This window comes from Lissotriton vulgaris, chromosome 12, assembly GCF_964263255.1.
Source record: "Lissotriton vulgaris chromosome 12, aLisVul1.2, whole genome shotgun sequence".
NCBI classification, from domain to species: domain Eukaryota; kingdom Metazoa; phylum Chordata; class Amphibia; order Caudata; family Salamandridae; genus Lissotriton; species Lissotriton vulgaris.
In genome coordinates this window covers 351,686,538-351,714,384 of record NC_141700.1, presented here as the reverse complement: position 1 = coordinate 351,714,384, position 27,847 = coordinate 351,686,538, and positions in this window count along the sequence as shown.

Here is a 27,847-nt window from a genome sequence, read left to right as displayed (position 1 = left end):
TTGAGAGGTTTTTTTCTTGCTGCAGTAATTGTCGGATTGGTAAAATAGTGTGAGGGCACGGGTCTCTGTTTAGGGTGGGTCTTGGACCCATCCTTGCCTATTTGCGTCTTGATTTCTTGTGAACCCAGGCTTACTCTGTTTACCTTAAGCATGGGCGAATTTTGCGAATCTCGCGTTCACGAATTTTGCGGATTTGCGAACTCGCAATCCGCAAAATCCGCGAATTCTCGCGAATTTGCGGATTTTTTTTTGTGTTCGCGCGTGTTTCTGCCAGTTCGCGAGGGTTTTGTACAATTTCGCAAACGCGAACTTACCTGTCGGGTCGCAAGTTTTGCGAACTTGTTGTTTCTACGTGTCCAGCCTGTTTGGGACACTCTTCTTCATCACTGCCACTCTCTGTCACCACTGCCACTCTCTGACTACTCATGCCACCCTCTGGCCCACCCATGCCACCCTCTGTTTCATCATCGCACCCTCTGGTTGTCCAGTGTACATTATTTTCGGCAAAGCACACCTTCCCTGCCTCAAGTGACCTGAATTAATTTGGGGCTGATTAATGTGTCACAGAATATTTTTTAGCTGGCACCTGCTTCCTTAGTGCTTCCTGATTAGTGATCTTTTGCACTTGCTAAGTGCTTTCATTGTTGCAAAATTAGTTACAACACCTGCCCTGCCCCAACTGACAATAATGAATTAGGGGCTGATTAATGTGTCACTGGATTTGAACTTCCAGCCTGGCTCCTGCTTGTCTGCCTTAGCTGTAATTCAGGACCTTTGTGTAACTATTCTGAGGGTCAGAGCAGGGTCACATAATAGTTGCAAGTAGGCAACTGAACTCTGGAGGGGCCCCTCAGGAAGCACTACAGGAAATGGCTACTAATGATGAGCTTGAACTTTTGAACCTGGTAAGTAGTTTCAGTTTTGCTAAGATCGTATTTCTGCAATTTAGCGCTTATTCGCGGGGCGCGAAGTTGAACTTAGAAGCCGCGGACTCACGCGAACAGTGCGAGCAAGCCATAAAATCCGCTGCTCGCGGATTTGCGGATTTTGCGGGAAATTCGCGAATCTCGCGGATTGCGAATTTACCGAAAATCCGCAAAATCCGCGAGCGTAACGGATTTTCCGCCCATGCTTAGTTTACTTGTTTGGATATCTTCTTTTCTGCTTGTGTGTTGTTGAGGGCAGTGGCGCTGAAGATGTGAGGGGTGAGCGTCATGCCCTCAGAAGGATATTTACACACTCTCTCATTATTACCTAATAACAGCGATATTAGAACACTTGGGTCTGAGAAACCCTTTCCTATAGAAGACATTTTTTATATATTGTAACTTCTAACAAACTCCTTTTAAAGTTCAAATATTAAAAATATTTAAATTTTTAAAAAGTGAAAAATATTCCTTGTTTAAATGTTATCAACAAATGTTATACTTTAAAATATACTATTTTGTTTAATTTTTTTATGTTCAAATAATAATTCAACAAACAATATATTATGAACATAATAATGTTGAGTGAGTCCCCATATATGTATGACACTTTAGCATAACAATGTGCAAAAAACCATCAAATATATTATCATAAGGGAGAGAACGATAAGCATAAGGCATACAATGAAATAAAATTACAATGTATTTTATTAGTTAGGTATATATACATATGTTAAAAACATAAAAATTCTAACACATAATAAAAAGTAAAAAGCAACATATAACCAATTTTAAACATTCAATGTAATACAATAAAAAACACCATCCATTTTTCAAAAAGACACAGTGGCGGACAATATTAGTCCTCTTCGACGCGCGTTTCGGCGTTTTCACAAGAACGCCTTCCTCAGGAGCCACACACACAATCAAGTAATTAGATAGTCTGGGTATTTCCAATATATAGATGGAACGTGCAAGAGTGATCTGTCCTCAGTACGGATGGCTGAGAAGGCTCGAATTATTATAGTTGAGTGCAAACGTCAAATCAGATTACTACTGTTTTGTACGGAGTTGCATCTGGCTTATTGTTAGTAGGAGCCGTCACTCATTTTCCAGTTTACTAAGATGGTTAGCTAGGCGGTTGTTGATACAGAACCGATTCCGCTGCTTTAAGATCTAGTGTTCGATACTCTTGAGAATTAATAACGCAATGAATAGCGTTCTTTTGAATCGAGATATTCAAGTTGAAGTATATGATTCCCTTCGCATGTTTGTGATAGAAATAAAATTCTCTAAAATCCGCTTCGGTGGAATCAATCAAGTTTAAGCGGCAGAGGGGCCACAAACGATGTGTGCGCTCCCTTGACTTAGCCTCTGTTGCGTTGTAAATAGAGGCATCCGCATACACAGCAACCTGCGGGCGTCACGACCGATGTGTCTAATGGCGTCCCGCAGCCGTTGCAAAGCATCAGCCAAACAAAACACTATCTACCCAGGCCCCCAAAGAACCCATAATGAGTTCAAAATGCTAAATAAAATACATAAAATGAAGATAATTTTAAACCCCAATTGTATATTTTTAAATTTAAGTTCACTAAGTAAAAAGAAATCAAGATAAATATTAAAACTAATTTCAAATTAAACAATTTTAAAGTCAGTAATATAGCCCACATGTATAACACCCACTCAGTCCTCCAGCTAACCCCACAGTCCTTAAAATTAAAAAATAAAAGAAATCAAAACACAGTTTTCAAATGTAGGACATAAAAATATGTAATTAGTAAAAAAATGTATAAAATGTTTTTAAATGTAAATATTACTTTGGCAAATAGTACCCAACCACTGCTTCAAAAACAAACACTAAATGCAAAAACAAATGTGAAAAATAAATAAGTAATAACCTAACAAAATTTAAAAATACAACAAGGAATATGCACCACAATGTACACATCAACAATGTTATGCCACATACTGTATTAAACTAATGGCCTGATTAAAATCTTGGGGGATGGGTTACTCTGTCACAACTGTGACAGATATCCTAGCTGCCAAAATATGAATCCAATAGGATATAATGGGATTTATATTTCAGCGTACAGGATATCCGTCACCATTGTGATAGAGTAACCCGTCCGCCGAGATCAAATCATGGCTACCTTCCAGTACAAAAAAACATAAGAAGGGTGTCCTTCCTGTACAAAAGCACTAAGCTTAGACTGACTATAGTACTTATCCTACTTTGTGTGAGTGTTGTACAGTGCAGCACACATGCAAAGTCAGAAAAGAAAGGAGAAATGAAAACATTTCTCCTTTTAACACCTGCTTTGAAGTGTAGTCATTTTTTGGTGGAAAACCCTGTCTACTATTGTTAGGCTTTTGCGTCAAAAACCATGGGTGGTAGCACGGAATACCTATGTATCACCCATAGAACATCTAATTGCTGTAAAGTAACGCAAAGCTTCACGCTGGTTTGTGTTACTGTTTCTTAGAAATCAATTCAAATGCCAATTTGTGTTGGTTTCTAAATCCTAATAAAGATTTTGCGTCGGGTTTGTTTTAGAAACGTAACACAACTGACATAAACCCTTTGTAAATCTGTACCAAAGTTTTCTGAGGAAATAGCTGAGGAGGCCCCATCACAGCTGAAGATGACAGACTGCATTGGTGATAAGGAAAGTATTTCAGTCTAGTTTTTGCCATGTGCTTTCTTGGAATAACCACAATATTACATCCACCAGCAAATTTTCTGAGTCATCAAAATCCATTATTTTGCTGTATGTGAGTGTACATCATTAAAATGTGCATGGGACTGCCCCTTTCACAAGGAGATCTGTCTGTAACTCTCCTCACCAGCAGCCTGGATCTGGTGAGATATCAAATAACCAGGACTATTGAGAGCAAAAGCTGCTTTATTTGGACAGGTATGCAGTTCAACATTTTACAAATATAAAACATAGCCTCACTAATAAATATCATATACTAACAAGCCCCACCCATAAGCCTACCCAAGAAAACTAAATTTCCAAAACATTCTTATCACATACAATCCTCACCATACCCTTTCTTTTATCCACTGCCTTCACACCTGTCCCAGTCATTGCTCCCCTGTGTTCCCTCTGCTCGAACCTACTCTGTAATGCCCCCAACCCTGCCTGCCTGTCTAGAGCTCCTCAATTTCTGCCACCTGTCCAAGTGACAATTTTTGTCCTCTAGCTTAGAAAATCCCCAGAAAAAAATATATAAATAATTAACATCAGGGAGGGAGGAAAGCACAAATATTTAGCCCCTACCTCAGAACCACAGCTCAGAATGACGCACTTCAATATTTTCACAAGAACAAGGGAACCCAAAAGGTATATCATAGGGACCTTGGGCAGTATCAATTTACAAAACCCTTTGCTCCATTCCTGACGCCGTGTGGATACCCTGATTGCTTCACCCTTCGCCTCACCTGTGTCAGTGCTACTGTTTGCCGCTCCCGCTACGTGGAAGCCGCTTCACGGGAGGACTCGCAAACTGCTCTCTGTTTGCCCCGTGTTACCTGTGGTGTAGAGAGGCTGCAGGGGAGGCGCGCGGCAGGGACTCACTGTTCCAGGAGTCCCTGCGTGACCACACAACATCCGGTCAGCGCCCCCTGCGTGCCACGCCCACAGCTACCCTCCTTCCTATAAATCAGGTGAAGGACCAAATAGTGGGACGCCGAGCGAAGCCCGGGCAAAGGGCGGGCCATCTGTGGCCGTCCGGGGCCAGCAGGGGCCGGGACGGGCCACCCCCCTAAGAACTCTGGTAAAATTGTGCCTTTGTTGGGCTATACAGCATTTGACTATTTCGCAGTATCTTCCATATGTCTGCCTATACCCCAATGGCTACTCGTTCAATGGATACTCATTCAGGCAGATGTTCAAGGCGAGGGGGAAACTCCACGATAGGCACTATGGACAATTTCGTAACTCGCGCCGTTTCTGTTGTGGAGAAGGAAATAATCCAAGCAGAGCGAAGACTATCGCGGGAATACCTTGCACATAAGCGCTCCTCCCTGGGACCATTGGTACAGGCTACATCCCCAACTAACACTATTCCAGCAGAACCCTTCATCTCCACAATACCTAGCTGCATGCAGCCCTGCATTGTTGACCCGAGGATAGTTAATGGTCTCCTCGATATTATCCCTGATCCAGTGACAATAAACAAATCTCTAAGCAATGTTGCTACATTAAATCATCCAGTTACAACAGTAGCAGACCCACTGACTCTGCCCGTAATATTGATACATGAAGACCCCGCAGGACAAGACGTACTATCCCCCGATAAAAGCCAGTCGTGTAGCACTAAAAAGGAAGAGATTAGTTACCCCGCGTAAGGGTTATAGACTGAAGGCCCTTTAAAGAATACGAAGGAACCAAATGAACTGGGGCGTCTATTGCAAACCCACAGGGTCTGAGACCATGCATACAGGGGCAGAAGTAAGCGAGCAGCAAGAGGGTGACCTTGCAAATGCTTCTGCCGGTCCTGCACCGGACATCGATCTGGACAATTGCCCAAAGGACCCTCCAGTAGCTAATCCTCTGATGGAACAGATCCAACAGCTAATGACAACCCTGATTCTACTTGTAACTGAAAGACTGAAGGGGCTTTTGGAGCGTTTGGACAAATTTGAACAAACCTCACTGGACAACGTTTTTTGCATTAAAATCATTGGTTAAATTACACTCTAAGATTGGAACTGATACCACAAGGGGAGAACCTAGCCCAACTATTCCAAAACCACTGCAACAAACGCGACCACCAGGAAAAGATAAGGTGATAGACCGGAAAAAAGAAAATGTCGCACCAGGGGGATCGCAAGTAGACCCCTCTAAGGTGCAGCCAAACAATGGAGGAATCCAATCGACTGTCCCCATAAAGCCACGTAAAGGAAAACAGGCTGCTGTAACTACCACCTCTCAAACTTTGGCGCCATTAAGAACTGTTGAAGGGGCAGAAACCTCATCTTGCACTACAAACAGTGATCTTAATACCAACGACCTAGTACCTGATTGCAATACAGGCAAATTAGCGCACAAACAAGCTCCAAATGCTGACCTCCCACCTGGGTGCCAACCGTATGTGGTAGTGCTCACTGGCGTCCCTCCTTTGAAACCTAATAAAAGAGAGTCCTATGACGTATTTAAAAACAAGACCCTATATTGGTTGAGAGAAAACAGACCTCTGCCATATACCATTAACTGCTAGGTTATCCACGTCCGAAGAGTCAGCTGGTTGGGTACCAGGCCAAAGGACATAATAGGGGACTGCATCTTAGTGAACTTTAAAGATCCTTCAGTAGCACACCTTGTGTACGGCCAAAATCAACGGAGAGGGCATCTAGGAATCGGAACTTGTGATCTTAGTTACTTTTACCCAAAGCAACTAACACCAGGTAATAGAGATCCTCCTTGGGTAGGCATGATGAGTAATAGGTACTTTGATCCCCCAACACCTGGTGGTGGAATGCTTGCACAGAAATTACAGAATATGGGCGTGGATACAAACTGGTCATGGTGGGGTCGATGACAAGTAGGAGAGTGTGACCATTGGGGGAACCTTTCCCCTATACCCAGTGACCACCTAAAGGACTCATGTGTAAGACCAAGCACAAGTACCTGTGTTATGCCCCCTGCAACTGAACTAGTCAAAATCACACGGGCTGGAACATTGACTGCTAGTATTTCTAGAAATCATCAAGTGATGGCACCAGTGGACAATTGTATTCCACAGGATCAAAACATGTCGCTAATGGCACGCACGGAGATTCAAGAACTAGTGTCCAGTAGTGTGCTTCTGAACGGCTCTAACGAGGAGGAAACATCAAATGTGCATAATGAATACCGCAGTTGCTCAGTACAATGCAAATCAATGCGAGATATAAAAATTCTGTCATGGAACATTGCAGGGTTGTCAAGAAATCTTTGTGACAGGACGTGGAGTTCTTTCATGAAATAGCATGATATCATACTCTTACAAGAAACCTGGGTAATCAATATGGTTCATAGACTCGGTTATAAAGCATTTCACTGTGGGGCAATTGCATCTGTAAGAGGTAGACCATCAGGGGGGTTTAATAATTTGGATAAGAATATCCTTGAAAGTTGTTGTTTCACCTTTGCATTTTGTTTCCAATGATCTGCTTGGGGTAAAGTTGACCACGAAAGATATGGGGGATGTTTACCTGATAAATATTTATAACAGACCAAACCCCCAAAACAAGGAATCAAAGGTTGTAGAACAATTAAGCTCGTATTTGGGTAACCTGGAGCTAAACTCCCAAGTAATTATAGGTGGGGACTTTAACTGCCAATTCGAGCCTGTGTCGGGGCTTGAAAATCTACTAGAAAATGAAGACAGGGCTCATGACAATCCTTCCCTAGACAGTGTAAAATCAGTTAAAAGTTCAGTGGCAGCCATGCAGATTTTTGAACTGACTGTATCTAACGATCTAAGGGCATGTAATGGGCATGTAATGGTCGCCTTAATCCAGATAAACCAGCAAACTTTACGTATAACAAGGGGATCTCTAAATCACTGATCGATTTTATGCTGATCACAACCAACTTGTGGCACTTATTGTTGGCCTTTGAAGTTGTGAACAGACCAGAAAGCGACCACTTCCCTCTACAACTGGGGTTACTTTCTCACCCATTTTTGACATCAGATGATGAAATAGAATCTACTAGGGAGGTGGGAGAGGTCGAAGTTTCCAATAATAGAAGAGCTATAAAGTGGCCACATATACTAGCAAAAAAAGATACACTTGTGGGTATTTATAACACCTTTTCAGACATTATCCCCTTATACGACAACTTGAGTTTGGGTTCCCAGGAAGCCCTTAAAATGCACCAACATTTAGTAGAATCACTAATCCCCCTTCTGAGCAAAACATGTTGTATTGATAAAGGCACCACAAGAAAGCAACTTGAACTAGAGACACCGTGGTACAATAAACAGTGTCGCCTAGCAAAAAGTAACCTAATCAATGCTGTGAAGTCCAAAGATCAGATGAGGGTAAAAGAATGTAGATATGAATATAAAAGACTCCTTTCTAGTGCAAAAAAGGAATGGGATAATTCAATCTGGGAAGATCTCCTAAACGCTGCTAGGAAGCACGATCAAAGCACCTTCTGGAGCTTGATATCAAAAAACAATAAAACGGGTCGCTCCAATAGGGACTTTTTTCTGGATGAGAAAATTTGGTATGATCATTTTGTAAAGTTATATGATTTGGTAGATGTGTCCCCAGACCAAAATAACCGAGGAACTGTTCTACCCCCGTGTACCAGCTTCCCTCAATTTAGCGCTGTAGAGACTCTTTGTGCAATAAAGGCAATTAAGGCTGGCAAGGCACCAGGCCCGGACAAACTACCTGGGGATCTATTTACACACAACATTGAAGTATGGTGCCCTTATATACATTTTTTGTGTAACTCTATTTTGGCAGGGACCCCGATTCCTGAAACGTGGAAGGGGGCGGAAATAGTTACCATTTATAAAAAAGGGGATCGCTATAACCCAGCCAATTACAGACCGATTAGTTTAATCAACATTTTACAAAAAAAAATTGCCAGGCATATTTTAAACCGACTTTTAGATTGGATAGAGGAATCCGAAATCCTCTCAAAATATCAAGCAGGATTCAGAATTAAGCAAGTACTGTGGACCAGGTGTATAGGTTTATGTGTATTTGTTGGAAATATGTCCAATTAAAGAAGAGTAGCCTATACGTAGCATTTATGGATCTATGCTCAGCGTTTGATCTTGTCCCACGTTCCCTACTTTGGGATACTTTGAGGAATATGGGTGTCCCGGATGAATTGCTGGTTAACCTTATAAAGCTTCACACTGATAATTTTGCAAAAGTAAGGTGGGGAAGAAATGGTGAACTCACCCAGGCTATACCAGTAAAAAGGGGGGTACAACAAGGGTGCGTGCTGGCCCCCACCCTTTTTTCTTTATTTGTAAATGACATCCCCCCCTATCTGGCACAATGCAACCACGATTCCCCGAAACTATGCAATGAGGCAATCACAGTATTGTTATTTGCGGATGACACCATTCTAATATCACAAACTCCCAAAGGACTACAAAACTTAATAAACCAGTTCAATAGTTACTGTGAACTAAAGGGGCTAGAAATCAACTCATCAAAAACTAAGTACATGGCCATTAATCCCCCAAAAACTTGTAAGAAGAACTTGGCCTTAAAAAGTACTAAATTAGAGTACGTGGAATTCTTTGATTACCTGGGTATCAGGCTAGATAGCAAAATGTCTTGGAAAAAACAATTAGAAAAAAGTAGGATGACACTTAAACACAGCTCACTCCCTATTTTAAAGAACAGGTAAAAATTGCTTTTTGGTCCTATGTGATTAATAATGCATATTTACATGAACGTGGCACTGGCTCTTTAGTCCAGAAGTTTTTGCAATTTAAGGACATTCCCATGTTTGAACAGTTCATGGACGAAGTTGAGCCACCTTTGGTTAAAACTGTATACCTACAATATAGATACAGCATTTTACAAATAAATGCAAATACCTGCCGGTGGGGAAATTCCAAGGGGAATGATTTATACAACTGTAAATTGTGCGAACTTAATCAAAAAGAAGATGAGGCCCATATCCTTTTCTTTTGTTCGTTATATAAACTTCAACGTATGAAATGGATTAAACCTCTTTGCAAAAATTTGGGCATAAGATCCTTCAAAGAGGCAGAAAGGATACTTAAATCCTCGACCTCTCAGTTGGTAACCTTTGGAGTCAGTAGGTACCTCCACAGTGTCTGCTTGATTAGAAAGAAACTTGGGCTTAAAACATAGAATTATAAGTATCTTTTAATCACTGGCATTTTAATTATTTATATAATGTATATAGACTTCTTTTAATACCCGGTCTTGTAATTATTCCCAAATTGGTAGAATATTATACTCTGTATGTTAAATCCAAAATAACGAAATAGTAATATATCCCCACAAAAATTGCATATATCCTGCGATGTTGTCTAGGAGTATTAATTATGTACATATTGCATTTTTTTTGTAATGATGTTATTCTTTTTTTTAAATTATGAATATGAATGTATTTTAACTGTTATGGCTTTATGACAAATATGTTGAATAAAAGCTTTACAACAACAAAAGACAATGGTCCCTATATGTGGACAGGATAGCAAAAAATAATAATCATACACCTAATAAGTAGTATGTTTCTTTGTCCAGCCGGACAAGAATTTTATTTTAAATGATCAAGTTCATAGAGGGAGTTTTAAGACCAAGATAACAAGTGGGCACATCCGTGACCCACAACATTTAAGACAAAACAACAAAGAAATGGCCAAAAAGGCAAAGCGAAAATCTGTCTGTATACTATTGTTCAGTGCTACAGACTCAATCTCTTAAACATAACCATACCATTGCATCAAACAATATAGCATTCATCAAATTGCATATGGGGATTTTTGTCAACGACGTTTCGATGCCTTTTTAAATTATGACATCATCATCAGGACAAGAATTATCAGCATTATTGTTTTGTTCAACAATTATTAACACAATGCCTATTATCGCATTACTTCACATGAAGGAAATGGGAGGCAAGGGGGAAGGAAAAACAGAAATTGTATATAAGTATCAGCATGTAAGGAACAATTTTAAAAACCACCCCCGGGAGCCCTCATTGTGACTCGTTTATAATGGCAAAATGGCGCCAATTCACTCGGTCCCACCTGTCCATCATCTCAAAGGTTAATCAATTCCAGCTCGGCAATTGGATGTAAAGGTGAATATGTGGATAGATACCATGTTGCTGCACTGATTTTTTAAATTTTTTTATATTTGTTTAGAACAAGCTGCCCTGCCTCATAAAATATTCACGTTTCCAGCACCAAGCGCAATTCTTGCTGACTGGCTCGCGCCCCAAGTGGATGCAGAAACAGCGCAGCTCATGTTCAGTTTGCCATTTTTTAAAGATCTATATTTATCATCCCACACCATTGTGACAGCATGAGCGCCGATGCTTCTGGCCATAATACCTTAGGTAGAATGTCAGTCCCGTGTTCAGCTGCGTGTTCAGAGTTCATCATTGTCAAACACAGAAGGAAATGAATGGACCTTGTGCAAAACGACGCGATGATGGATTGCCGAAGCCCAGTGACCTCTCCATTACGCTCTATATTATCCAATCTCATACATTTGTTTCTGTGAAAATATTGCATGCTTTTACTCCCCTCAAGCAGTCTGCTGCCAAGTACTTATATTTTGAATTCAAAAGCAAAGATCATTTGTTTCATCATTTGCAACCGCTAGACAGACTAAAATATGTGCATTGCCAATATGTGATATGACCTACGCATACCTTAACTAGAACAAACCCCTACAGACCCTCCAGCCTTATGCTCCACCAGCAATGTTTTCCTTGTTCACATCTATGTTTATTGCAAAATGGTATTTGATAGAAAAACACCCCAGAAATGTCTATTCTCAAAAACGCTTAAAATGTTTTTAAAAATTTGGAAAGCCACATACGCAACAAAAACATAGGGAATATTTTCTTCCGGACAGGGAATATATAGTCTTAATATAGAGTTTTTTTTATCTCATGACGAAAAACAGACAGCTGCCAATCAGCCACACTTTATATTATGCCTAAGGAAAACGAGTTCAACTATTACTTCGGCACTTTTGATATTGTTAGATGTCTTAGATTCCTTTGATGCACATCAACATTATCCCCTGGAAAAAGATGACTTTTGTGTTTTCGTGAACATCGCCAGTACGCAGGGCAGCCCTCTTGACCACTCCACCAGGCTCCTTGTGACAGGAGGAAGAGGAGGGGGCTGAGGCAGAATCCAGCTACAGAGTGCAGTTTAAAAATACAACAGCCTGTTGGAGGTTTTCTAGATTGTCCATGTGAGGGGCTTGATTCCACTTTGATCCACTCACTCAGACCCAATACATTCCATTTAGCAGCCATATTGTGCATGGCTCAGGCAGCACACTCTATCTGCTAAAATGTGGCTTTCAGGGCGCGCATCATTGCATCCCTGAGGCCAAAGAGATTGAACCAGGGCAGCAGGGGCAGGATTCCAAGCACTGCCCCACCCTGTCATTCAAGTCCTATCAGAAAGGTGGGAGAGGGTTTGTGATGGGTCTTTCCCTTTGTATTCCTGACCATTCTACTTTGTCTGGATCCTTATTGTGAATCATGCCCGCCAGTCCTGATGTCCAGTGCTGGATTCCTGCCATGCTGCTGCCACGTAGACTCGGAGTTGCCAGGAAAATAACCAAGGTATATAAAAAACAAATCCAGTGTTGTTTCTCAATGCATGTGCAAGTGAATGTCTGTTTATGAGTGTTTTTGTGAGTGATTGAGTGAATGAGGTTGAATGAGAGTGATTATGTTAGTTTAGTGTGTTTGAGAGTGTCAATGAGAGTAAAAGTGAGCGAGAATCAATGATAGTGAGTGTGGGGATGGGTATGAATATGTGAAAGTGAGTGAGAGGGAGTATTTGAAGGAGTGTGAGTTAGAATGAGTGAGTGAAGTGCTGCTTGTGAGAGGGAGTAGGGTTAGTTATATGGTAGTTACTAATGGTGCACCAAGTGCAATTACCCTAGGACACAAAGGCCTTTGGGGCATACTTATTCCTATTTATTAAAGCTGAGTGCCTTTAAACTAGGAGTTTGAAGAACAACCCTCTGTGCCCCAGCAGCTGTGAGTGAGGGCCGGTGAGTGTGAAATAGTATGTGTAAGTATGTTTGTGAGTGAGATTGAAAATCAGTGAGTGTAAGGGTATATTTGTATGTGAGTGACAATTGGTCTGAGTGAGTCTAAGTCAGAATGAGTGTGAGTGGGAGTGAATTAGAGTGAGGAAGTGAGTATGAGTGGAAGTGAATGTGAGTGAGTAAGAGTGTGTTTCTTACCCTGTTTTACGCTTGTTGGCTTTCCGCTGTCCATGGCATACTCAAGATATCGTTTCATGTATGGGGCACCCCATGTAACATATTGTGTCTGGCATATTGATTTAATTCTTGTAATAAAGCAGGGCACCAATGGCAACACACAGTCCCTAACATACTTGAAGTAATTCTTGGGAGATGGGGGACACCTATGGCAAAATGCTGGTGCTGGCACCCTCCATGTAATTCTTGGCAACCATGGCATATTGGGAGAGGGAGTTCAGGTTGGAGAAACAAGCCACGAGAAAATGCTGGCTGTGACATACTACTAGAAATGTTTTGGTATATGGGTCACCCTTGGTATATGGGCTGTATCAATGGCAAAGTACTGGTGCAAGTATATTGTATAAAATTCTTAGCATAAGGGAGTACCCAGGGCAAGATGCTGGCATTGGCACAGTGGACGGTGGCAAGTATCATGCCACTCCACTTTCATAGATCAGAAGCCGCTTAAATGAAGGCACATACATCTCTTAAATAGGGAGACCAGAGCTAGAAAGATCCGTTCATTGCTCCTACAATGTAATACACCAGATTAATTTCAGAAGAATCAACAATGATTCTGAATTCAAATCACTTTAAAACAAAAGTTCAGAATTCCTATGTTTAGAATTGAAGGTTCAAGTGATTATGTTTAGGTTCCTTTTTCGCTCTGGCTTGGTAATATAGCTGTATGCATTATCTATTGTTACTAAGGTGTTGAAATGTACATAGCCCCTCATTAAGAGTGGCCCCTAAATTCTGATGGGCTTTGTAACAGAAGTCTTCTGGCACATCAGAATTGTGAATTGTGTTTGATTCAAATGGAGATTTCAGCTCCTGAAATTCCCTAGAATCCAATGATCACTGTTATTTACTAGCCCTTGTAATTACTTATGGAGTATGTGCATTACAAAGCAGGAGTGGCCCATTTACACAATTCTCTCCAGAGCGGATAGGTCTTTCTAGTGGAGTGAGCGGTGAAAGGAATCAAATCATTGGGTATCATTTCAATATAATGCAACCAACATGGTTTCACATTAATCCACTTGACTCTTTAATCTAAGTTTAATAAGTTTAATTATAAAATCAGAAACAAATCAATGTAGAATAATCTCAGCAAAATTGTATGCAAGTACAAAAAGATCAGAGTAAGTCCAAATCTCCTTAAGAGATGCACCCTAAATAATACAAAACAAATAACTAACTCTAAATAAATGATGCAGGTAATCGGAAAGAAAAATGGTGAAGGTGATGATTCTAGTATGGGAGTGACAGATGTCTCTAGGATACAGAATGTAGTTGCATGCAGTCTGTGTAATTTGAGCGCGATGTACACAGTGTAAATACGAATGGAGTGTATGCCAACGTAGTAAAACGTATGGAATGTACCTACTGCTGGTTAAGATATACGATTGTAAAAAAGAACATATAAAAACAAAAAAGTGACGGTCTCTCTTTTCTCTATCTCCCTTCCTTGTTGTATTTTTCTCCCTCACTCCACTGCATTTTCCCCTTAGCTAAAAAGTTTGTATCTTTCGTTATGAGCACACATTCCTATATGTAGCTTCACCTTTGTGCATACATCGCAGAATCAGCTGGGTTCCACCAGAAGCAAGATTGGCTAAATCTTCAACTGACAGTGTCCCATTAAATAGGTTTATGAAGACATGAGGCATACAAAACAACAGCACTCTAGTGCCAAGAAAAATGACTGGGTATTCCCTTCTCTGGCCAGCTGCAAAGATCTCTGGTAGAGCCAGGTGAGGGTAGCCGTTCATGTGTTTCATGTGTTTTTTTTTAGCATCGCATTATCCATATAATTTGGATTTTGCCATTGCATGTGCAATACTGTCAGTACCAAAAATGCTAAGAAAAAACAGTAATCGAAACATTCTCGAAAGGGACATGAAAATCGTAGTTTAATGTCCTGTCTTGCTCTTGATAGGGGAAACTTGAGAACCCTGCGAGGGGCCGTTTTGGGAGAAGCTCTCTTCTGTGGATCGTTGGCCTCTTGTATTCTCTCTCTGTCTTCAAGGCTATACATCTAATACAGAAGTGGGCTTTTTTTCAACCGCCTCTGTCTTACACTCATACATTTTCACAAACAGACCCCACCCTACTTGCAGTGGCGGGTGGTATCAGGGCAAAGTGGCGGAGCAGGGGGGCAAATTCTTTTTTTATTAAATAAAACCACTTACCTGCCTCTTGCCACTCGCCACATCACCAACTCGGTGCTCTTCTGCTGCTGCACTTCACAGGCTCCTTGGCTCCCCTTCTGCCAATCCTGACACTGTTCATATTCGAAAACAGCGTCAGGATTGGCATCAGCATTGTGAATTTGCACTCCCAAAAAGACACGGAGCCCCTGCTTTGCCTTCTCCAACCCGGAAACGCAGCGGAGTTGGAGACAGCTTCAGTGCACATGTCAGTTTGGCCACCCTGAGACGGCCTGCTAAACCGACAGGTGCACTGACAGCAGTGCTGGCCACCGCCCCCCCTCTAGCCGGTCATCATCTGCCTCGCCCCCCAAGACTTGTTCATGCTAAAAAATAAAGCGATAATAAACCCCTGTTATTATCGTTTTTTTTTTTTTAGTTTTGCAGCTGCTGGCTGGGGCAACACTCCTCCGCCATAGCAGAGGAGTCACCGCTGCCTACTTGTCTCTCATTTTACATCTGGCGTTAGTCAAAACCTTTTGGTTTTGTTAAAATTAGATATAATACTATTACTTAGAGGGATGTTCAACCAGCTCTCTTAATCCATAGGTCGGTTGTATCTTTCACATTTTAAATTTACCCAGTTGCCCCATACAGCTTGGGGCAACTGGTCAACCCACTTCAACCATTGGCTAAGTTAACTGTACGTGACAGCATTCTCCTCTTTCACAGGGATCACATCCACACACAGCATAGATCTCTTACGTGCGAGGAACGATCACTGCTTAATTTGAGCCGGTGGTTGCCGGTGGAGCCCACCGACCCTCATTTTTTGAGACCAGCACTTATTTTTCCTGTGGTTACGAGCAAGAGAAAGAAAAGCACACAAGTGGTGAGAGGAGGTGCATCTGGAGCAGTATGAAAGATAACGAGCTTTAATGCAGCTCTATTGAGAGCAACAAGTTAATGCAACCTGATGGATCGGCATATAGCTAGATACAGAATTAAAACTTGATGTGTTCACACTAGGATCCATAACACTGTGACTTTTTTCAGATGAATAGTCCTGATGAGACTCTGCTAACAACTAAAGGGTTGAAACGTTGTCAGTAGCTCCCCCGGTCATTGATTGTTTGAATGAATATCTATGTTGAACTGTGACTCAAAACAGGATCCCATTTGTCTAGAGGATACTGGGAATTATTACCTTATGTTGCATTTTGGTCTTAATAGTATATAATCACTTGCTCACTTACTTTCACTGCATCATCTGCACTTTGTGACTTTTTATGATAAATGTATTCACCTTTGTGATGTTTGAAATATATATGGAAACTGAAAATTGAGCTACGAAGGCCAGCATACTGTATTATCTACCAGAAATTGAATAGTTTGTCGACAATCAATTTACCTCAAATGGAGTTTGTTCAGGTACTTGAACTCAAAAAGACTCCCACAGGACCATTGTGATAATTGTTGTAACCCGAGACTTTTGAGCAGAGCTTTTGGCACCAGCAGTCATTCTATTGCAAATTATGCGCTGGAAACGATTGTACTACTGAATATCAACACTAAAAATATTGTGGTACAAGAATATCGACAACGGAATACCGAGTGACAAAATATCAAAAGGTAAGTGCATATAGAGAAGTATAGATTTACTATTCTTAACTCCACATCTACATACCTTGAAGGTACATGTACCTCGTAGTTACATATATGTAGAGTTAGGTATAGAAAACCCAGACTTACCTGTCAATATTTTACTTTCAATAGACTGTCTTTGATATTCTGTCAATCAATATTTTTGTTTTGATATTCAGGGTCACGCCACCAAGAACTACTAGATCTATGTGCGCATTTGGAGACCCCAAAAGTATTATTTTTTTTTTGCCAGTGTTTTCTCTTATTGCATGGAAAAACAAGATAAGCATTGACAACTCCAAAGGGCTAGCTACCAACGCCAGACCCATAGGCTTTGCCAATGCATGTTTACTATGAAGCATATAAAAGGCTGGAGGCATGGCCTGAAAGTTGAACCTGGCCTATGCAACCACTGCCTATTTCAATTGATATACCCCTCCCCACTCCTGTGCACACATGTTTTCTCCCATTCTCATTACTGAACTGGAGTTTGGTATTGTTTTGAAATTAAACTCTTGAATAACAACCACAAACTAGAAGCCATTGATATATCAAAATAGACCATTACATTTTGTACATCTTTTACAAATAAGTTTGAGAGAGCGCAAACTGACCTAAATGTATAAGTACACCACACTTACACGTAGTAAGCACAAGTCATGAAGAGAAATGCCATGATGCTGATAGTACCTACATCTATATTCTGAAATGTGTAGTTAATGTAGAGATTTAAGTAGAAGTGGAACTAATGCAGAAAGGTGTGAAACTATATGATTTTATTAGACGTGATTATTCCTGAATCCATGTCGTGTAGCTGCTAAAATGTAAGATGGCATACGGTTAAACGTAGAACGTGGTAGGCCTCAGTGCCAGAGATGGAAGGGATGGGGAAGGTGGTTCATTTCACGACATGGATTGCACTAATGTTTTAGTAATAACGATAATGGGCCATGATTTATAGATGTGTTTACCGAATAATAGAATAAGAGTACTAACATGCTATTAATTAATGAAGAAGTTGAATGCTATAATCATTATGAGAAATGCTGTAGGCCTGAAATGTTTTAAACATTGATTTACACGTATTGGTCTGGGCCGAGAAATGTTGCAAACTTTTGTTGGAAGTCTATGAGAATTGGGATCTTGGCTGCAGATGTCTGTCTGCAAGAGAAAGGGGGGATCCAATTATAAATGAAATGAATAGAGGTTTGTTCAGGAGACGGACCAGACATGGAGGAGGGTTCCGGAATGTTTTAGGGGGTATCAGCGGGCCGGAGAAGAGTCTGAGAAGCAAGGTCAACTCTAACGCACGAGGCCTCATCATGGAAAAAGCCAGAAGTTACACCACGTGAGGGGCGTCTCACGAGGGGCGTCCCAAATGCTGTTGTGTATTTTGTATTAGGGACAGCACCCCTGGGTGGAGTTAGAGCAGATGCCTGAGGACCCTTTAGAGAGCGGATGGGTAGGCAGAGAGGGGTCATGACTGGAGAACTATAGGTTTTCACCAAGAGACTAAGAGTGGGTGACTTCCCTTGGGGGTTATTCACTGCTGACACCTTTTGTTAGGTTGAAACCTGGTTAAGTAGGGATACCATCTAGAGCAGGGTAGGGACAGCCTAACTTGTGTTTTTCCTCCAACTTAAATGACGGAGAGATCCCAGTACGTGTCAATGCTGATAGCTTTATTATTCTTAGAACTTGTACTTGTAGTTTCCGTTGCTCGTCTGAGGGCTTTCAGAGAGCACATGTATGTAGTTGGGCCCGTGTATCTTGTGAATCTCATTCTGAGATGCCTGTATTTGCAACTTATCTTAACCTTATAATAAACCTTTGAAAGCTAGAAGTTGTTTGTGATCTTTTGGAGCGGAGTCCTTTATTGGGTGAACTAACTTGGTAAGAGATGCACTTTCTTCCCTCAATGACAGGCAACAAAGGTTCAGTCGACCAGATCGGGGTTTTAGATCAATAGTGATAAGGTATCGATCAAAATCTCGCCCTTCCAGTTGGTAGCTATAGAGGATGGTTGCCTTCTTGAGGAAGGTGATCTAGGCCAGGTTAGATTACCCCAAGGCCCCTAGAGATCGATGATCGGAAGAACCGCCCGCCGAAGAAGGTCCGGATGACGTGAGACAGAAAAGCAGCAGTATCGGTCGAGAGTGAGTATAAAGGGTCATGCGTGCTAGATTGCGGTGTTTTTGTATTGTATCTATGTTGTAATGTCTGGCGGAGTTGAAAGTCTGTAGAGTGACTGTGGAACAGGTTGTGAGCGCGCGCAACCGGTGGAAATCTTAAGTTCAAGGAGAGCTTAAGTGGTTCGGGTGTATCGGACACCCAGAGTAATTGTCAACTAGTGTGAAGGGGGTCATGAGGTACCATTGATCACCCGAAAGACTGGGATAGGGGGAACGTAAGAATGAGTGCGTGAGTAACGGACGCTGGTTGGAGGTTACTGTGTGTAAGCAACCTATCAGAGGGACGATAGACATTTCGTCAGTTGTGTTGACAATTACAGATAGACTGTGGACGTACAGTCGAGGGAAGTGACCGCTTGGTCGGAAGTAGTCATTTTTCGGTGTATGAATGGGACGCATGCATGACCGGGAGACGAGCTGAGAAAGGAGGGGTGCTGCTGCGAAGCGGAGACTAGTGACGTCAGAAAGTGTCGCGCTGGGATTGGCCGGTCGGAGAAAGACCGCGCTGCGATAGGCCAGCTAGCAAAGCCGCGCTAGGATTGGTGGATTGTCATCAGGAAGTAAACAGAGTATTGAGGCTGGAAATTGTGCGTATAATTATGAAGTGTTTTAAATGGTTGAGAGCGGCGTTTAAGAAAGAGCGGCGGGGATCGTATGAAGGGGAAGAAGCCCCGCCGGAGGGTACGCCGGCTCGTTATATGGGGACAATTGTTGGGCTGCATACGATTTTGTGGATCTCAGAGTGGAGTAAGATTACAGAAGGAAATGAGTAACTGACGTTCCCGAGGTACGGGACGTTCAGATTAGAGGTACTACACCGATTAAAAGCAGTCATGACCTCAATGAGACCCTTGCCTAGACCGACCCAGTTTGAAGCCCTCAATGCATGGATTAGGGCAGCGCACGAAAAGAACATGAACAGACGGCAAGAAAGGGTGAAACGATCGGTAAGGGCAGTGCAGGATGCCAAGTGGGATGCGGATGCTAAAAGATGGAGGGTGCATAACATGGAAGTGAATAAATTGTATCCAGTGTTAGAGATGCCCGGGAACAAAAGCCCCCTAGAAGAAGATGATGAGAGCGAGACAGAGGATAGCCTGATAAACAGATTATTGACAGATAGGCCACCCCCGTATAACAGAGCAGGGGGGGAGGTCGGGCATGATGGAGAAGGGGGGGCAATGCAGGAGAGCATGGGCCGCTTCCCAGTTCCGATTGGGATCCCGCTGCGAAGAAAGAACTGTCCCAGCCTAGTCAGGTGCAGCAGGTAGTCGGAAGGTTTGTGGTACAAAGGGCGCCGGAAATGGAGTGTGCCACATCCTACGCATTGCCAGATGCACTACAGGTCCCTGTTACCATAGGTCCTATAGTATCGATATATGACCCAGAGAGAGCTAGAGGGGAAGAACGGGTACGGAGGGACAGAGAAAGAGCAGAGATGGCAAGGAGGAACGATACGATTAACTCCCCAAGCCAGTTGCCGATACCAAGAGAGTGGAGCACCCCAGTACACACAGCAGGGGATCTGGGGGACATTAGATGGCCGGTGGATATGAGGGGATCAGGACGGAAATCCTTTCAGGAATTAAACGAGTACATGAAGAAATGGGATGAGGCAGTAGAGGCTCACAAGAGCAGCATAGCTGCGGAAGCTGAAAGGGAAAGTCAGGACAGCAGAGCCCGGACTCACTGCGGGGCTGAGGAGAGCAGTCCGGAGTGGGACGGGAGGGAGAAGGACAGTAGGGGAGTCACCCATTGGGCCCGGAGTGGAGGTAGATCAGACCTGGAAAACGGGGGCCCAGAGAGCGGGGGGGTGTCTCGCCCAATACATAGTGAAGAAGACAGGAGGACACGGGAGTACAGAGATAGCTTTAAGTGTATCCACTGTGTGCCCGGCAACAGAGAACAGAATGGGAGTTGCGAGAGGTCGCACCATAGTCCCTGTGATGACGGACATGAGCGCAGTCCAGGGAATATGGGGAACCAGGAAGGATCGTATCAGATACTGAGTGATACTAGGCCGAGAGTGAATGGAGACCGAAGGGAGAATAGCAGAGAGTCCTACTGTGAAAAGAGAGGAGAGAGAGAGAATGGACAAAGTAAGATAGGGGGTAGCAGGCCCGTGTTCCATCACCTTCCAAGATCGGATGGCCGAGCCTGGGACCTGGAGAGATGGGAGCAAGGGAGAACACTCCCCAACTCTCCCGAACCCAAACGTAGGGCTCGGAGTTGGGATGGGAGAGAAACTTGTGAACCTCCCTCGAAAGAGCTATTGCGAGCGGAGATAAAAGCCAAAAGACTCGATGTCTCCAGCTTAAGGTCAGATCTGGATGACATGGTAGACGGTACCCTGCCCTTAGAAAGAATGGAAATGTATGAGCAGGATGAAATTCTGTTCATGGCAAAGGACGTAACTCGAAAGGCGAGAGCAATCCATGAGAAGTTAGTCGAACTAGCAGGCAAATATATGGTGGACCTGTCAAGGACCAAAGCACTACAGGGTAACCACAGGTTACATTACTCAGATCGAGACCTAGATGAGAGGAGAACGATCGGATTGAAAACGCACATAAGGGAGCTGATCACTGGAATAAGGACATGGAGGGCACTAGATAAGTGGGAAGAGAGGTGGTCCAAGAAAGGGACCGTCAGGAGAAGCACACTTGGTATGACACCAGGAAGACAGCAGGGAGTAGAGGCATACCCTTTGTGGGAAGTCGCAAATGGGACCTATGTCCACGTCCCTTGGAGTAGGGGAGATTTAGCTGCTTTTACCACCTCCTTCCCCAAATTGCGGGAAAACCCAGTGGAGTGGTATAAGCAAGTTGAGAGATTCGTAAAAATCTCAAAGGTCCTATGGATAGATCTGAACACGCTGTTTGACATTGTAGTGCCTGGAGATTTGTGGACCGCATGCAAGGTTAGCGCTGAGTGGCCCACCACAGAGCCAGAGAGAGATGCTAAGACTAATGGGCCGTCTGAGATTGTGATGGCAAAATTCGAGAGAGTAATGACTTGGCTGAAAGATAAAGTGCCAATGCAAGACATAGATTGGGTCAAAATTGACCGAACAAGACAGGAACCCAAGGAGACAGTTCACGAATACTATGAGAGATTGCTGAAGGCGTTTAAACAGTATAGCGGTCTGGATGTAATGGATCCAAAGGACATAGGGCAATTTGTGTCCAAGTTCGTCTTGGGCCTGAGACCGGATTTTAGTTTAATGATTCAGCAACACTTGATTTGTTGGCAAAATAAGCCCCTAGATGAAATACTGAGATATGCCAGGTACTGCTGTGATGAGATAGACTCCAAGGCTAAGAAACTAAAGGAGAAACTGATGGTGGTACAGATGCAGGCAGCAGGGAAGGGGGGACAGCAGCAACAGCAACCAGGAACAGGTACTGGAGGAAAGAAACAGTACAGTCAGAACAAGGGCAATGAGGAGAACTCCACCTTTAGACCCAGGATAGATATAGCTGCCTTAAAGAAAACGACTAGGTGCCACCAGTGTAATGAGGTGGGGCATTGGAAACGCGAGTGTCCCTATAATGTTGAGGTAGGAGAACAAGAGGTAGAGGAGGAAGAGACCCAGAGTGCGCCTACAAGAGGGGTAACACAATACCAGGGAAAGGTGCTCAAGGGGGGGGGTCCTCCTCCCCGAGCCCAGTTCCCACAGCCACCCAGAGTAGGGACTATGGGTAAGACCTATAGACAGATGCCCCTGTTTGTAGGAGGAGAGGAGTGCTATTATGTGGACCCACTAACTGGACAGAGAGTGGAAAGGGAAGACTGCACCCTTGGGGCAGCTTTGGAGGTAGACCAGAGGGGACCCTATGTTGAGGCCGAAGTGGCAGGGTTCCCCACGACATTTCTAGTGGACACAGGAGCCACTCGATCCACGATCAGATCAGCCGCAGTTCCAGGCCTGCCCATGTCTGGAGAGACCATACAAGTGGTGGGGGTCGCTAACAGGAGAATGACCAGCCCACTGACTGAACCCGTGCAGGTGAAAATAGGGAAGTACAGCGATGAGCACCAGTTTGTGGTTTGCGATTCTAGTCCTGTATGTCTGCTAGGAAGAGACCTCTTGTGCAAACTAAATTGCACCATATACTGCACACCACAGGGAGTGGAGGTATTGACTAACGACGATGATGCTGACTTTAAAGTCGCAAATTCCAGAATATGTGTGGAGTTGTATCCCACTCTGACAGTAGATGAGCTCCCCTGGGATCTGAGAGAGACAGTGTCCCCAGAAGTGTGGAATTTCACTGGGGAAGAGATTGGATTGGTTAAGGGGGTGGACCCAGTGAAAGTTGTAGTGAAACCGCATGCTGAGTTTCCAAGAACACCCCAATATAAATTGACTCCAGAAACGATTGCAGGCATAAAACCCGTGATCGAGTCCATGATTAAGCAGGGAATACTGAAGGAAATCGTGGGTAGCCCATGTAACTCCCCGATTATGGGTTTGCAGAAACCAAATGGGAAATTCCGGATAGTGCAGGACCTCCGAAAGATTAATAATATTGTTGTTTCATGTTGTCCAGTGGTACCGAATCCATCAGTGATACTGTTTCAGATACCGTTTCAAGCCGAATGGTTCACTGTGATAGATCTTTGTCAGGCTTTCTTCTCGATCCCTCTGGACGAGGAAAGCCATTTTCTTTTCGCATTTAAGCTGGAAGGTCGCGTCCTAACATGGTGTCGTATTCCTCAGGGGTATACAGAGAGCCCATCGATCTTCAACCAGCTTCTGAAGAAAAATCTTGAAAGTCTAGTGCTGCCCCAGAGGTCAGTTCTGGTTCAGTACATAGACGACCTCCTTGTGGCGTCAGAAACAGAGGAAGCTTGCAGGGAGGACTCTATTGCTTTGTTAAATCACCTAGCTGAAAATGGGCACAAGGTGTCCCCAAGAAAATTGCAGTACTGCCTGACAGAAGTGCATTACCTGGGACACAGAATTGAGAAAGGCAAACGAAAGGTGTCACCAGACAGGATAGAGGCCATCATGAAGATGAATGCGCCTAAAACACAGAGAGAAGTCAGGATGTTTCTAGGGATGGTGGGTTATTGCCGACAGTGGATTGCAAACTTTTCACTGAAAGCAAAGCCCTTGCAAAAACTGACGCACAAGGAGGTGAGCGATCCGGTACCATGGGACAAAGACTGTTTGATGGCGTTCCTACAGCTGCGAGAGGACCTGTGTCGTGCTCCGGCTTTGGGAATGCCGGATTACGATAAACCATTCTTGCTTTATTGTTGTGAGAGAGAGGGTTGCGCGCTGTCTGTGTTAGTCCAAATTCATGGGAATGCCCGTAGACCAGTCGCTTATTTCTCGGCTACTTTAGACCCAGTAGCCGCAGCGTTGCCCGGATGTCTCAAATCCGTTGCCGCAACAGGTGTCAGCATTGAGAGGTGTGAGAACATAGTCATGGGGCATCCGTTAGAGGTGCATGTGCCCCACTCTGTTGAATTGTTGATGACCAGGACCAAAACACAGCATCTGACCAACAGCAGGCTCACGCGCTATGAGCAAGTCATTCTTGCTGCAGAGAACGTGACCCTCAGGAGATGCTCTGTTTTAAATCCTGCCACCTTGATGCCACTCCCAAACGATATTGAGGATGATGATGAATGTACAGACCATGACTGCCTCGATGTGACTGAACTATGCACCAAACCAAGACCCGACATCGTAGATGAGCCACTGACTGACCCAGACGAAATTTTCTTTGTCGATGGCTCATGTGTAAGAGACGAAGTTGGGCAGTTGAGAGCAGCTTACGCTGTCTGTACAATTACTGGAGTTGTGGAAGCTGGATGCCTGGAAGGAGTACACTCCGCTCAGGTAGCCGAGATTATTGCCCTGACGTGTGCCTGCCTGGCAAGCAATCAAATCCGAGTCACCATATACACCGACAGCCAATATGGTTACGGGGTAGTTCATGATTACGGGCAGTTGTGGTCTCAAAGAGGTTTCATGACCTCTTCAGGCTCTCCCATTCGCAATGGAGAGTTTGTGCGCCTGTTGTTAGAGGCGTTGCAATGTCCAGCAGGTATCGCAGTTGTGAAGTGCACCGCACATACCAGAAATATGGACTTCGTGTCACAAGGCAATAGATATGTCGACGAAGTCGCGCGGTATTGCGCGGAACAAGGGTACTCTTTCACAGAGGTGGAAGTGGGTGGAATAAATGTAAGGACTGAATTAGCCATGATATTAGAAACTGTTGATACTTGGGACGAACTGAAAAACATGCAAGAAAATGCTCCTGATTTTGAAAAAGAAACATGGCAAAAGGCAGGATGTGTGATGGGTGAGGCCCATTTCTGGGTCTCAGCAGATGGCAGAGCAGTGTTGCCCAATGAGATGGTGAGCCCAATGGCCAGACACATACATGGTCCCGTCCACTTAGGAAGAGATGCTATGCTGAGAGTGTTTAGACAGACCTGGTACAACCCTAAGTTCAGAGTAGCAGCCGAAGCAGTGTGCCAGCGTTGTGTGACTTGTCAGCAGTTGAATGTAGGGAAAAAGACACCAGTTGCACTGAGCCACATAGGGAGGTCTGGAGGTCCATTCAATCGAATACAGATAGATTTTATTGAAATGCCAAGGTGCAACCGCCTCCGCTATGTCCTGGTGGTTGTTTGCGTATTCTCCAGATGGGTTGAGGCATACCCTACACGTAGGTGCGACACCCTCACAGTAGCCAAGCTACTGCTTAGGGAGCTTATTCCGCGCTTCGGGGTGCCGGCCTCTTTGGAATCAGATAGGGGAACGCATTTCAACAGCTCGCTTGTGAAAATGATTTGTGCGGCTTTGAACATAGATCAGAAATTGCATTGCAGTTATCGACCAGAGGCCTCAGGAATTGTGGAGCAGATAAATGGCACCATCAAGGCCAGAATTGCAAAAGTGTGTTCATCAACATCCTTGAGTTGGCCTGACGCTTTGCCATTGGTCCTTATGAGCCTTCGTAGTACCCCAGACAGAAGAACGGGGCTGTCACCACATGAGGTGTTGATGGGGAGAGCAATGAGGTTGCCGTCTGTCCCAACTGCTGCGCTGTTAAATATCACAGATGATATGATCCTGGACTATTGTAAGGGGCTGTCTGACGCCATTCATTCTGTGTCCCTTCAGGTGCAGGCTGCCGAGGTTCCATCGTGCCAGGGCCCGTGTCATGACCTGTTTCCTGGGGACTGGGTCCTGGTGAAAAAACACGTGAGAAGAAGCTGCCTGGATGTTCGTTGGCGTGGGCCCTTCCAGATCATCCTGATCACGAACACGGCTGTGAAGGTGGGAGGCCTGCCCAATTGGATCCACGCGTCACATACGCGGAGGGTTCCAGCACCTCTGGAAGAAACAGCTCCTCTCTCGGATAGACGTCCCGCTGAGGACCGAGAAGCCATAGAGGGGGCTAGCCAAGCTGTAGAGGTGCCAGCAGAAGCAGGGAACGAGTCTGACCAAGCTGAGGACGGTCAGTACAACAGCGAAACGGACGAAGCTACTGAAGGAGAAAGTAGCTGGGAGTACGAGTCAGACACTGACAGGTCTGACAGAGAGCGTGAAGAAACCAGAAGAAGAAGGAGTAGAAGGGTACGTGGAGAAGCTAGTTGGCCGCAAAGAAGGAGCTCTAGCCTGAGGTCAACTCCAGAGAGAACCCTTCCTCCGATATCAGAGGACTCAGACCCGGAAGAAGGTGCTCAGGGCGCTGAAGCACCGGACTTGAGGAGGTCAAGAAGAGTGCGTGTGCCTAGCAGAAGATACTCCACCCCTGAGTGGACATATCTGGCGACAAATGTCTTTGAATCCGGAGACAGGGAGGATCCGAGCGGTGGTGGTGTCCAGTTCTGAGCCCATCGTCACAGTGGAAATACGACTGTTAGTACCCGGAGTCGAACAAGAAGGGTCACTGACATTCATGCTCCCCAGACCTCCCCGCCTCAGCAAGTTAAAGCACATGTTTCTCACAGAATTGCAATTCCCCGATTTTGGTACAAGGATAACAGACCATGAAGAGCACAATCTTCGTTTGGAAATATTGAACTTTGCTGTCGAAGCCGCAGGCACAAGCCTGATAGTAGATGCTTAAAAGACTTTGTAAATAAGCGTGAAGAAAAGAAGATTACCTAGCGCCCAGGAAGCAGAGAATCTTAGGGACCTTCCCTTTAGTTGATGGAGAAGGGCTAGGGTTGTCTGTATTGAACTGTTAAAAGACTTTTTGCAAGAAGGTTGTCAGCTTCCAGTTTGTGGTTCTAAGGACAAAAGGAGAAAAAAAAAAGACTGTACAGGAACGAAAAGAAAAGAACTTTGTGCTGAGTTACGAGAGAGCCATACTGTCTGACGAAATGGAAGCCGGCACCCAGAACCGCAGAGCTAAATGTATAATAGGCACACTAATAGTAGGAGTGATAATATTAATAGCTTTAGTGGTAACAGTTTCTTATGTAAAGGGACGTGAGGAAGAGGCAAAGGTAACCGATGTGAAATCTGTAGAGACGCTTACACCCACCGTTGCTGGTGAGAAAGGGGAAAACACTCAAGAAAAAGCGTTATTAGCTGCAGAAGCCCGCAGGTTACACGTAGATGAGTCCCAAGGTGACTTTAGGTCAAATGCTTATGCTAAACTTTTATATGAATACGTGGATGCCATGGAGGTTAAGGACTGCTATGTCTGCATGCAGTTGCCGGCGTCTGTAGATGAAGGCATTCGATATCATCACCTCCCGCTGACATATGGCATTACATGTAGCTTGTTGCTTAGCATATTTTATGGGAGAGATAGTTTTGAATACTATTTCTCCAATTACGATGCAGTGTTACCAGAAGTCCCAAATTATAAACAGATGAACAAATGGGACTACTGGAAGAGTGAAGACAGGTTGGCAAAGTTTTTCATTCCTTGGATTACCTTAGATACTTCACATGCCCGCAGAAATAACCTGACATGC